Below are 11,206 nucleotides of genomic sequence, written 5' to 3'. Positions count from 1 at the left end.
TTGACTGATGCAGTAGTTTTAATAGGATCACTAATGTCAGTCACAGTGTTGATTAACAAATTTTTTCCATTGTCAGCTGACCACGTGTTCATTTCTGACAGAAATTCTGTAACAGCACTTTTATCACTCTAACAGACTTGATGTAGTTGATAGTATTCTGGCTTCCTTCCTCTGGGCTCTCTTCTTTCCTTTCTTCTTTTTCCGAAATTTTTTCGCTCAAAGTCTACATCATACAGGGGTGATGCAGGCAGTTTGATATCTCTTGGTTTGTTCCAAGTCTCAAGTTTTTCTAAAATATATATATATATAAACAAACATTTTGAGATTTCAGCATTTCATATTTTTTCTACATTACTGATTAATGTGTCTTAAGATTCAATTATTATAATTATTGTTGAGCTTACACAGAATTTTAAGGTAACAAACCTTTTTTTAAACACATAATTATACAAGAGTTCTAACCTAATGTATTTTAAGTGTGTTATCTATAGAAACCATGTGATTTTTTTTTCACAAACTGTCTTGGATTGCAAAATTTATATAATGCCTCAATAAAACAGCTGTGTCAATTACCAGTGCATGACTGTACATCTTCAGGAAGAATGAAAACTTTGACAAAATCCTCCAAAGCATAACATAAAGCTGCCACATGTTTGCATGTTGATGCTGGACCTTGTCCATCCTCACATCTACAGTTGGTATGTATTATGTCCCCATCTTTCATGTTCAGAATGATTAAGGTGTCATATTTTCTCTGTCTCATGTGTGCAAGACACTCCGCTTTAATAAGAACTTTTCCAGCTCTTGCATCTTCTCTAGCATAAATTTCCTGAAGGAAAAAAAAAATTAATCATACTCTTTTGTATTCTCTAAAAAAAGAGGGAAAATCCATCTCCTTTTTTAAACTTCAACGTGAAATAATTAATTTAATTAAAGCGACTAATGCTGATTCTCTATGTCTCTCCATCTGAACAATATACAATATTAATGAAGGCTACGAAAACATCGGGTACGAACCATTTCGGGAACAAAGCAAAGAAAATTCAAAGAAATTGTTTTTCAACCCGATAGCTCTACTTTAAAAATCAATATAATTTAGTAATTGGTTTAAAATGAGTTTATTTCATCTATCTAAAACTGTTTTTCACATCTACATGTAGATCTTAAATGAATCGGGATGAAAGTTAATTTTTTTTTGTCTCAGAATTATACATGTACTTACCCGAACATGTCCATTGGTGTACAACTCGTATGAAACTTCCCTAATTGAGCGAAAATCGGAATGTGTGTGTAAGAAATAAGTAATAATTGTAGATAACTTAAATTTTCTGAACGTTTGTGGGAGTTTTCCAGAATAATAAGCATTTTTTTAATTCAATAAACACTCGCTCGTCAGCCGCTGAATCACCCGCCATTATCGTAAATATAAACAATACATGTACACTCGAGAACCAGTATTTCATTGGTCAAACATATTAGCAGTTAACCTCCCACGTGATGCGTGTCAACGAATGTTTCCGATAATTTACGAAAGGCTGGTGAAATGGGCTATTATAATATAAATAAGAATTACACGTCAAAATTACATATTTCTCTTTATATCTAATTGGTCAGCTGTTTTCACTGTTACTGGTCAACAGTTTCTACAACATGTTTAACTGGTCAGCAGATTCTGGCATACGCGTGTACGCATAATGCACTGTACGTTTATTCTGCTGTCTATATACTATAAGAAGAAAATATAGCATAAGCCACAAAGCATTTCCAAGATGTAATATTTACTAACATTGCAAAATGAATTAGTATTTTACGGCAAATATCATTTTCCTCTCTACATCAGGAGTGTTGAGCTAAAATCACTTTGGATATACAGTAAAGTGTCGCTATCCAGACCACTTAAGGGTCCTGGTAAAAGTGGTCTTATTATCGGTCTTAATTTGGAGACCCATGCTTATTTATACTAGTATATGTATTCTGGAGTAGGAGGTTATCATAAGCGATTGGGATCATTGAAACATAGCTGTTTGAATAACATAAACCAATTAACATTATTTCTATTCAACAAAAAGATGCTTTATTTATTTGAATTATCACATTTATGCATCATTTTATACAACTTAAAAAGACATCGAAAAGACAATTTTTATTTTCAACAGTTTTCACAAGAACATCTCATTTTAATCATTGTTGTTCAGTTGTTGAGTTCTGGTGACCTCTTGCATACTCATTTTTGTTGAATGCATTATTTCCCCCACCCATCTAAATGCTCATCCTTTTGTTTCAGGATTATTCGGATCTAAAAGTAAAACCATAAATACGTTTTTTTTTATTTTAAGTAAAATTAAATCGTATCTGTAATTGTTTAAATCTCGATTGCCATTTAAAACTTCATGAATCCATTTGGTCAATATGATTCTAAATTTTATTTCAAAAGACAATTGTTATTAAATTTGCAAAGCGGTAAAAATTCTGACTCCGAATTCTAAAGTATCTATTTTGATTCAACGTAGACGAAAAAACCTACCTATCCGAAAGTGTGTGTTGTAAACGCATCGGTTGTCTTTCCTCGATTCGCATCAATCCAAAATGATAAATTTACAGGAGCATTGACAAATTAAATCCCATTCCCTTTAATCACAAACCGCTGATCTCACATCGGACTTTCGTTTCCGGTTTGTGAAAGTCGGGTTTTGAAACATCCTGATTAAAAAAAATCAAATTTATTATTAGAATGGCTTCAAATTATACTAAAAATGGTCAGAGACATTGAAAAAATGTATCCTCAAGTGGTCAGGTAAATCCCTTTCCCTTGCCGCCAATTGAAATGCTAGCTGACAGAAACCAATATGAAGCTCTAGGACCCCGCCACGTCGATGACGACGACGGCCATGACAGTTCACCTGAAGTTTTTAACCTGGAAAGTCAGAGTAGCTCCCATGGGGGTTGGAACACTGTTAAACAATCACAAAAAAGAAAAAAAGCTTGGTTCTAGTGTGATTGAATATGAATATAGAAATATGAATACAGATGATAAACTTTTGGTGATTTTCGCGGATAACCAAGAATGTTAACAATATATGCAATCGATTGAAAAGAAACTCGATACATGTCTGAATTTATCGACGAAAGTAGGTCAAATTGATCAAAATGTCGAGAATTACATGCAGAAACAGACAATAATTGACTATAAATCCATTGACCAAGATGCTAGAGGTAGGCGAAACAATTTATTATTCGCTGGTTTTCCTGAAACGCGACATGAAAATTGCAAGAGTACAATTATAAAGTTTCTCAAAGAAATATCAGAGGTGCCATATATTACTAGAGCCCATCGGGTAGGGCCGTTTGACAAAGAATATACAAGGCCCATAATCGTTAACTTCCGTGATTACGGGGATGTTGAAAACATTCTAGCTAACGCCTACAAGCTCGCCGGGTCAAAGAAAATCATCAACAGACATTTCCCTAAAGAAATCGTGGATGCCAGGCGTATACTTTGGCCAAGGGTTAAAATGCTTCGGGAACAATATCCAGATAACAAAGTGAGCCTCGTATATCCTGCTAAAATAATTATCGACGGAAAAGTTGTGTACGACTGCTTCCCCGACTGGAAAACCATCATGGCCCGGTCACGAATTTCACCACCAATAGCCTACAAATTAATAAGAACTTTCCAATTTCACTAAAAAAGACGACAGTCCAGGGCACCCAGGATCGATCGGCACCAAATTTCCCGACGGTAAGGCTACAAAATCACGTGATCAACCAGGTAATCAGTCACAACCGACTCATATTCATAGCCAACAACCATTCCGTGATTATTCTCCAACACATAAAACTTTTGACAGACAATCTCGCAGCAAATCAAGATCGCCGCCGCTATTACGTGAACGTCGTTTTGTACGTGCTACCAACCAGGCTCCGAGACGCTACCAAACATCTGACGCACCACGAACTAAAAAAGCACCACATGGTGTGGGAACACGTGACTTCATTCGCCCTTGGAACAATAATTCACCAAATGGCCCAAATCACACTCTCGATTCTCAGCAATGGCCAAGTGTTAATACCAATACAATTGATAATTGCAAAAGCCCGGATGGAAGAGACTAGGTTCACGGGTGGATCAGTGAAAGCTATGGTGACTTGAAATTTCTCAGTTTAAACGTAAGTGGCCTTAAGCGAAGATTAAAATATCCAGAATTTCTGGAGATGATTTTGTGTTATGATATCATTATAATTCTTGAAACGAAATTATACAATACAGACATAGTTGATATCAATGGCTATACTTTTTTGTCAAAACACAGGTCGGAAAATCTATATATAAGAAAATTAGGAGGAATAGATATATGTGTACGTAACAAATTTTCAAAACTTATCCAAATGTTAGATAGTAATTCCGAGTATATTCGTTGGCTCCAACTTAATAAACAGTTGTTTAACTACGATGAACACGTAGTATTAGGTGCTATTTACCTACCACCGGAAAATTCACGTGAAAATGGCGTCGGCGAATTTGATAATGAAATAACTTTGTGTAGTCAATATAAATATGTATGCCTTGCAAGCGATGTCAATGCCAGAACGTCCCAGCTCCCTGACTTCATGCCGTCAGACCCCTTTTAAAACGATATATTTGATATCGATCAGGAATCTCAAGCCTATTTCGATAAATTCACATTGTTAGAAAAATTTAATATCCCACTAGCTAGGTCCTCTCAAGATAAGAGAACTAACGCACATGGTATCCGGCTTATTGAAACGTGTCGAAACAATAATCTATTTATAATGAACGGCCGATTTGACGTTGACGTTAACGTTGGTAAATTAACATTCAGAGATAAGTCTTTAATCGATTATGTTATCGTAACAGCTGAAATGTTTCAATACGTTAACTCTTTCGAAATACTAGAAACTGATAGCCTATTTTCGGACGGACACAGTGCTTTAAAGTTTTCGTTTAAATTGTTTAACACACATAGAAACGCACAGTGTGATAATAAAACAGTTCATAATAAACAAAGTTGGCAGCCTCAAAACTCTGTTTAGATGACATAGAATCTATTAAGTATCAATTGAACACATACCTGCAATCTTTAAATACTATAGAAAACGTAACTCGACAGCTACAGGATATTTTCTCTAAATCTGCAGAACTTTCATTTCAAAAACGAGACTTTAATAAAACTCATGTAAATAACGATAAAAACAAACCATGGTTCGGACCAAAATGTCATAAGGCCAGAAAAGACTACCATGACGCTAAAACAAATTACCACAATAATAAAAATAATGACAATAAAACAAGATTACAAAATGCTAGTGAACAGTATAAAAGAACTATGAATTATTATATAAATGACAATAAAACAAAAACTCCAAAAAACTAAGAAAAATGAGCACTGAGAACCCAAAGCAATATTGGAAATTTTTGAACGGCCTTAAACATGACTCGAAAGCGCATGAGTCACCAACTGTATCGGAATTTTACGATTATTTCAAGAATATAAATAACTCGGACACTGACAATAATGAATTCGACCCGAGCGAATATGTAAACAATCCTAACACGAACTACTTTTTAAATAAGGACATTTGCGCAGACGAAATTTTAAAATGTATTAAAAATTTGAATAATGGAAAGGCAGCAAGCCCCTCCGATAATATTTTTAACGAGTATGTAAAATACACTCAAGACATTTTATTGCCTATTTACACTAAACTTTTCAATGTAATTTTAGATACTGGTTTTATCCCTAACTCTTGGTTAGAAGGATATATTATACCCATATATAAACATAATGGCGATTCGAAGAAACCGGAATGCTATCGCCCAATAACAATTTTAAGTACACTTGGAAAATTATTTACCTCTGTATTAAACAATAGAATAACGTTATATTTAGAATCAAATAACCCTCTTCATGAAAACCAGGCTGGTTTCAGAAAATACTACAGTTGCTCAGACCATATTTTCACATTACATGCTCTCATTGAAATTCTTAAGAAAAAGAAACAGAAATTGTTCTGCGCATATGTCGATTTTTCTGCTGCATTTGATAAAGTATGGAGAATAGGTTTATGGCAAAAACTAATCAAAACGAATATAAATGGGAAAATATTTAATGTCATTTTTAATATGTACCAACATATAAAATCAAGAATAACGCATTTAGGATAATTTTCTGATTGTTCCTGTTCAAATAAAGGCGTCAGACAGGGTGCAACTTTAAGTCCGGTTTTCTTTTCCATCTTTTTAAATGATTAACATGAATACTTAGAATCACACGGATCAGTAGGGAAATAGTTAACAGATACACTCGACGCTGAATATTGGCTAAACTGCTAGTTTTACTCTATGCAGATGATAAGGTGATTATATCCAATTCAAAAATTGATTTCCAAAATACACTTCTACACTTTAATCAATTCTGCGAACAATGGCATTTAAATATAAACACAAACAAAACAAAGGTAGTGATATTCGGCGCAAGAAATGTAAGAAATTTACAATTTCATATAGGCGAATCAAATTTAGAAATAACTGAAAAATATTTATACCTCGGAATAACTTTTTCTAGTAATGGTTCTTTTTTACAAGCTCGTAAACACATCGTCCAACAAGCAAAAAAGGGCCTATACCTTCTTTTAACAAAGGTAAATAATTCAAGTTTACCATTTGATTTAATTCTTAAGCTTTTTGACCATACTGTTCTCCCAATTCTTATGTATGGATCAGAAATTTTTGGCTATGAATCTTTAGAAATTATTGAAAAAGTTCAGTGCGAGTTTCTTAGAAAAAATACTAGTGCTCGTAAATCAACACCTAAGTATATGTTATTCGGCGAGACTGGAGTAATACCGATATCAATTATGATTAAAAATAGGATGATTTTGTTCTGGAATAGGTTAGTTACTGGGAAAGTCTCAAAGTTATCTCACAAAATTTATCAATATATGCTTAAACAACCAGAAAAGGATTTTAAATGGCTGAGACATATTAAAACTATACTTGAATCAAGTGGTAGAGCAGATGTGTGGTTACTTCAACCTGCCCTAAATAGCCCAAACTTAGGAAATTCTATAAAACAGATCCTTATTGACCAGTATTATCAGGAATGGAACACACAACTCCAGTCATCTAATAAGGGTAGAGCTTATGCAGTCTACAAAGAAACCCATAGTATTGAAAAATATCTAATATGTTTACCAAAGTATGAACGCGAAATAATGTTTAAATTTCGTACAAATAACACGCACTTTCCAGAAGAAACGGGACGCTGGGACGGGACGTCTCCAGAAAATAGGCGATGCGTACTTTGTTCAGAAAACGCTATTGGCAATAGCAAACACTATTCATTACGATGCGAAAAATTCAAAGAACAAAGACAAAACATTTTACAAACTTTCTGCCTCGAAAATAATGATCTTAACTTTAAACGAATTGTCAACATACAGTCGGAAATGACCTTAAAATACTCTGTAAATTCTTATCAATATTGCTGAAGCATGTGCGTTAGGTAAGTACCGCGGACATTAAAAGTATAGTCATTGAAAACAAAAATTTATATGTTATTATTGTAATAATGTTGAAAAAATGATTGTATTGAATGTGTCATTTGATATGCATGTCAGATAAGTCCCGCCGTGAGTACGTCGATCTTGCATAATCAATCTTGTTAAAGCATTTCAAATTTGAAAATTAAAGAATTTCGAAGAGGTCCCGTACCCTCGACGGCACTTATGCATTATAAAATTACTCATTACTGAATTACACATTACATTATATTAACTATTACTGGGTAAAGACAGTACCTTATTGCGTAAATCCTAATAAATCCGGTGAATTATTATTCCAATTGCCTGTGAAACATGCGAAATATTTTATTATATTTATTGAATTGACCAGGTTACACATGTGTTGTCTAAACCGAATTACTGCGCGACAAGAACGATTTGCACTAGGCATTCATTCACATACACACCGTCGTAGTAAATAAAATTACTAGAGCGTGCAATAAGGCATTGTGTACTTCCAAGTATTATGTTATATAAGGTGCTAATATATACTCACTTGAACCCCCATTTCTTTCTTTAAAACATAAAAAAGGTAAATTATTATTTTTTTTATATAATTATACTTCTGTTTAATAATAACTAAATGACTATTAATACTACATTATCTTTTCAGGACTTTACAACCGGAACATATATATTGTATAATATTATTTTTGTAAACCCCTTATGTATTTTATTAATACCTGGGTGAATAAAGATATTTGAATTAAATTGAATTGATAATTTCATCTATAGACACTTTTAATTTCAAACTGTTAATTGATATTAACCGTGTACCACAAATCGTTCACACCTTCATGGCGGTTGTCGTTAAGTGTTGTAAAATTGTTTGTATATTGGAGATAAAATGGGCGACATGTACAACTTAGCGAGCAGTGTTAATTAGTGGTCGTTTTATTGAACCCCGTTTGCATTGTAAAGTGAGATTTTGGACCTTTAAAAGCGGTCGTAAAACGTAGTCGCCGGTCGGTCGTAATTTCGGGCCTTACGACCATTGAATTATATAGGCAAAAAATCGGGACCGGTCGTAATATCGAATTGCCCACAATTTAGGGTCGGTCTACAAAAACTAAATGTCCTGATGGACAAAGTGAGACAATGTGTTTCAATCTTGAAGAGCACATCTACCTTGCTATATATCCATTAAATCGAATATCCAACTTTCAATTTTTCGCTCCTTGTACTATACACCTTTAATCTTTATCAATATATAAGATGGGGCATTTTTTGGTACTTGGTAAACCAAGCGCCTTTATATTTCTTAAAGACAGTAAATAAATATGATGAGATAAAAAAAAAAAAAACATTGCTATACTAGATTCTGTGTCCACATGTTTTATATAATAGATACAATGTAGTTCTCAAAACAGCTAAAAACTAGCGATGTATAAGAAAGAAATATTTTAATTTTGTTACAAGTATCAAATAAATTACAACGCATTCAAAGTTTAAAAGTAGCGTTGGCTTATATAATTGTCAATAAATGCACGCGGATTTATATGATTTTAATCAATGAAAATGCTATTTTTAGCTATGTCGATTACCGAATACCTCAGAGCGTATTACACAAATAAATCTGACTATCAAGTAGTGGAATATATACATGTCGAGAAGATTGTCACTAAATTATTTACATTAATGTTAAACAACAGGTATATCGTGAACAAAATACATCGAAATTAATAAGGATTACAAACCCTGCATGGATATTCTAAAATAAGAATTATTTGATTTTATTCAGCATGTCTTCCTTAAACATCTCCGTGGTGCAGGGGTTACGCGCTCGCTTAAGGTGTGAGAGGTCTGGGGTTCAATTCCCAGTATAATCAACTTTGTTGTGTCTTTTTTAAGGAAGTAGACACGATATGCAAGGATAAAGTGTGGCTGTCATAAAAAATGATTTTTTTTAAATGAAATAAATGATTTTTGATGCAACTCTAGTCATGCAAAATTCCGTATGTATCAAACTCAAACTGTTATCGTACAAAATCCAAACGCAGTCGCTGCATCATGAATTATAGTAGATAAAAATAAACTTATACAGGAAAATGCATACAGATATACAGTACAATTGAAATTGCAAAGATCAGAAAATGCCACAGAGCTTGCAGCCCTTTGATTATTACTTGGGACAATATGCCACAGTTCATGGAATCGCACTTCTGTGTCACATTGAAGGTTCCATGATACCCGCCGTTTGAATACATTTGCGGATGTTTCTAAATTCAAATGTTCACAATTTCATGTTAAAATGTTGAATTCTGCTTATGACGGTGCTAGGGGGCGTAGACGGTAGTTTGCACTTGACATTCATAAACAGGGTCAATCAAAGTGAGTCTGCAACATTTTCAAGTTTGACGTGTTTGGCCTTTAGGGATGACACTGTCCGTGCTTTCATAACGCGCCGATTGTATTAATACGTGCAGATTCATTCTTCTTTATACGATTAAAGACAATTATTGATTGATTGAAAAGAATTTGGAAAGAAAGTGATCCGTCGGAAGAATTAATCACAATAAAAATTACATGAAAATTGCAGACTCGGTTTGATTGAGTCTATACATGAGGGAGAATGAATAAGTGCAACATCCCTCACGCCACCTAGATTTTCTAGCACAGAAAACAATTACATAAGATAATTAAAATAGGAAACTTTTACATTATATTCTTTTAACAGGTAAATTACAAACTGTGAAACGGGTGCCCTTTTGATTAACTATACTCCCATTTCACAGTTTGTAATTTACCTGTTAAAAGAATATAATGTAAAAGTTTCCGATTTTAATTATCTTATGTTATTGTTTTCTGTAAATACTAAAATAATCCATACGAAAATAACAAGGTGCACAACTACACATGCTGATCAACATTCCTGTAATGTTTCATGACTCTAGGTCAATTCCTTTTTGAGTTACGTGCAACACAAGTTGAAAATTGCAAAATTTTACTAAGTCAAGGGCAATAACTCCAAAAATACTAAAAAAATCCAAACAAAATACCCAGGTGCACAACTACACATGCTGATCAATATTCCTGTAAAGTTTCATGACTCTAGGTCAAATCCTTTTTGAGTTACATGCGACACAATGTAAAAATTGCAAAATTTTACAAAGTCAAGGGCAATCACTCCATAAACACAAAAAAATATCCAGACGAAAATACCTAGGTGCACAACTACACATGCTGATCAACATTCCTGTGAAGTTTCATGACTCTAGGTCAATTCCTAATTCCTTTTTGAGTTACATGCGACACAATGTGAAAATTGCAAAATTTTACTAAGTCAAGGGCAATAACTCTACAAATACTAAAAATATCCAGACGAAAATACCTAGGTGCACAACTACACATGCTGATCAACATTCCTGTAAAGTTTCATGACTCTAGGTCAATTCCTAATTCCTTTTTGAGTTACGTGCGACACAATGTGAAAATTGCATAATTTTACAAAGTCAAGGGCAATCACTCCAAAAATACTAAAAATATCCAGACGAAAATACATAGGTGCACAACTACACATGCTGATCAACATTCCTATAAAGTTTAATGACTCTAGGTCAAATCTTTTTTTGAGATTCATGCGACACAAGTTGAAAATTACAAAGTTTTAAAAAGTCAAGGGCAA

General features: G+C 33.6%; 1 long non-coding RNA gene across 1 annotated transcript; it reads right to left on the bottom strand.

Moving 5' to 3' along the window:
• Positions 1–1,623: 1,623 nt before the first annotated feature.
• Positions 1,624–7,942, bottom strand: LOC132742398 (uncharacterized). Its single transcript, XR_009627428.1, has 3 exons — positions 7,819–7,942; positions 2,525–2,700; positions 1,624–2,296 (listed from the first exon to the last, which is right to left on the bottom strand). It is a non-coding gene; the product is annotated as an uncharacterized LOC132742398 (long non-coding RNA).
• Positions 7,943–11,206: the final 3,264 nt, after the last annotated feature.

This window comes from Ruditapes philippinarum, unplaced genomic scaffold, assembly GCF_026571515.1.
Source record: "Ruditapes philippinarum isolate M1 unplaced genomic scaffold, ASM2657151v2 ctg8358_1_1_1_1, whole genome shotgun sequence".
Lineage (NCBI taxonomy): Eukaryota > Metazoa > Mollusca > Bivalvia > Venerida > Veneridae > Ruditapes > Ruditapes philippinarum.
This window is presented reverse-complemented; position numbering and strand designations above follow the sequence as displayed.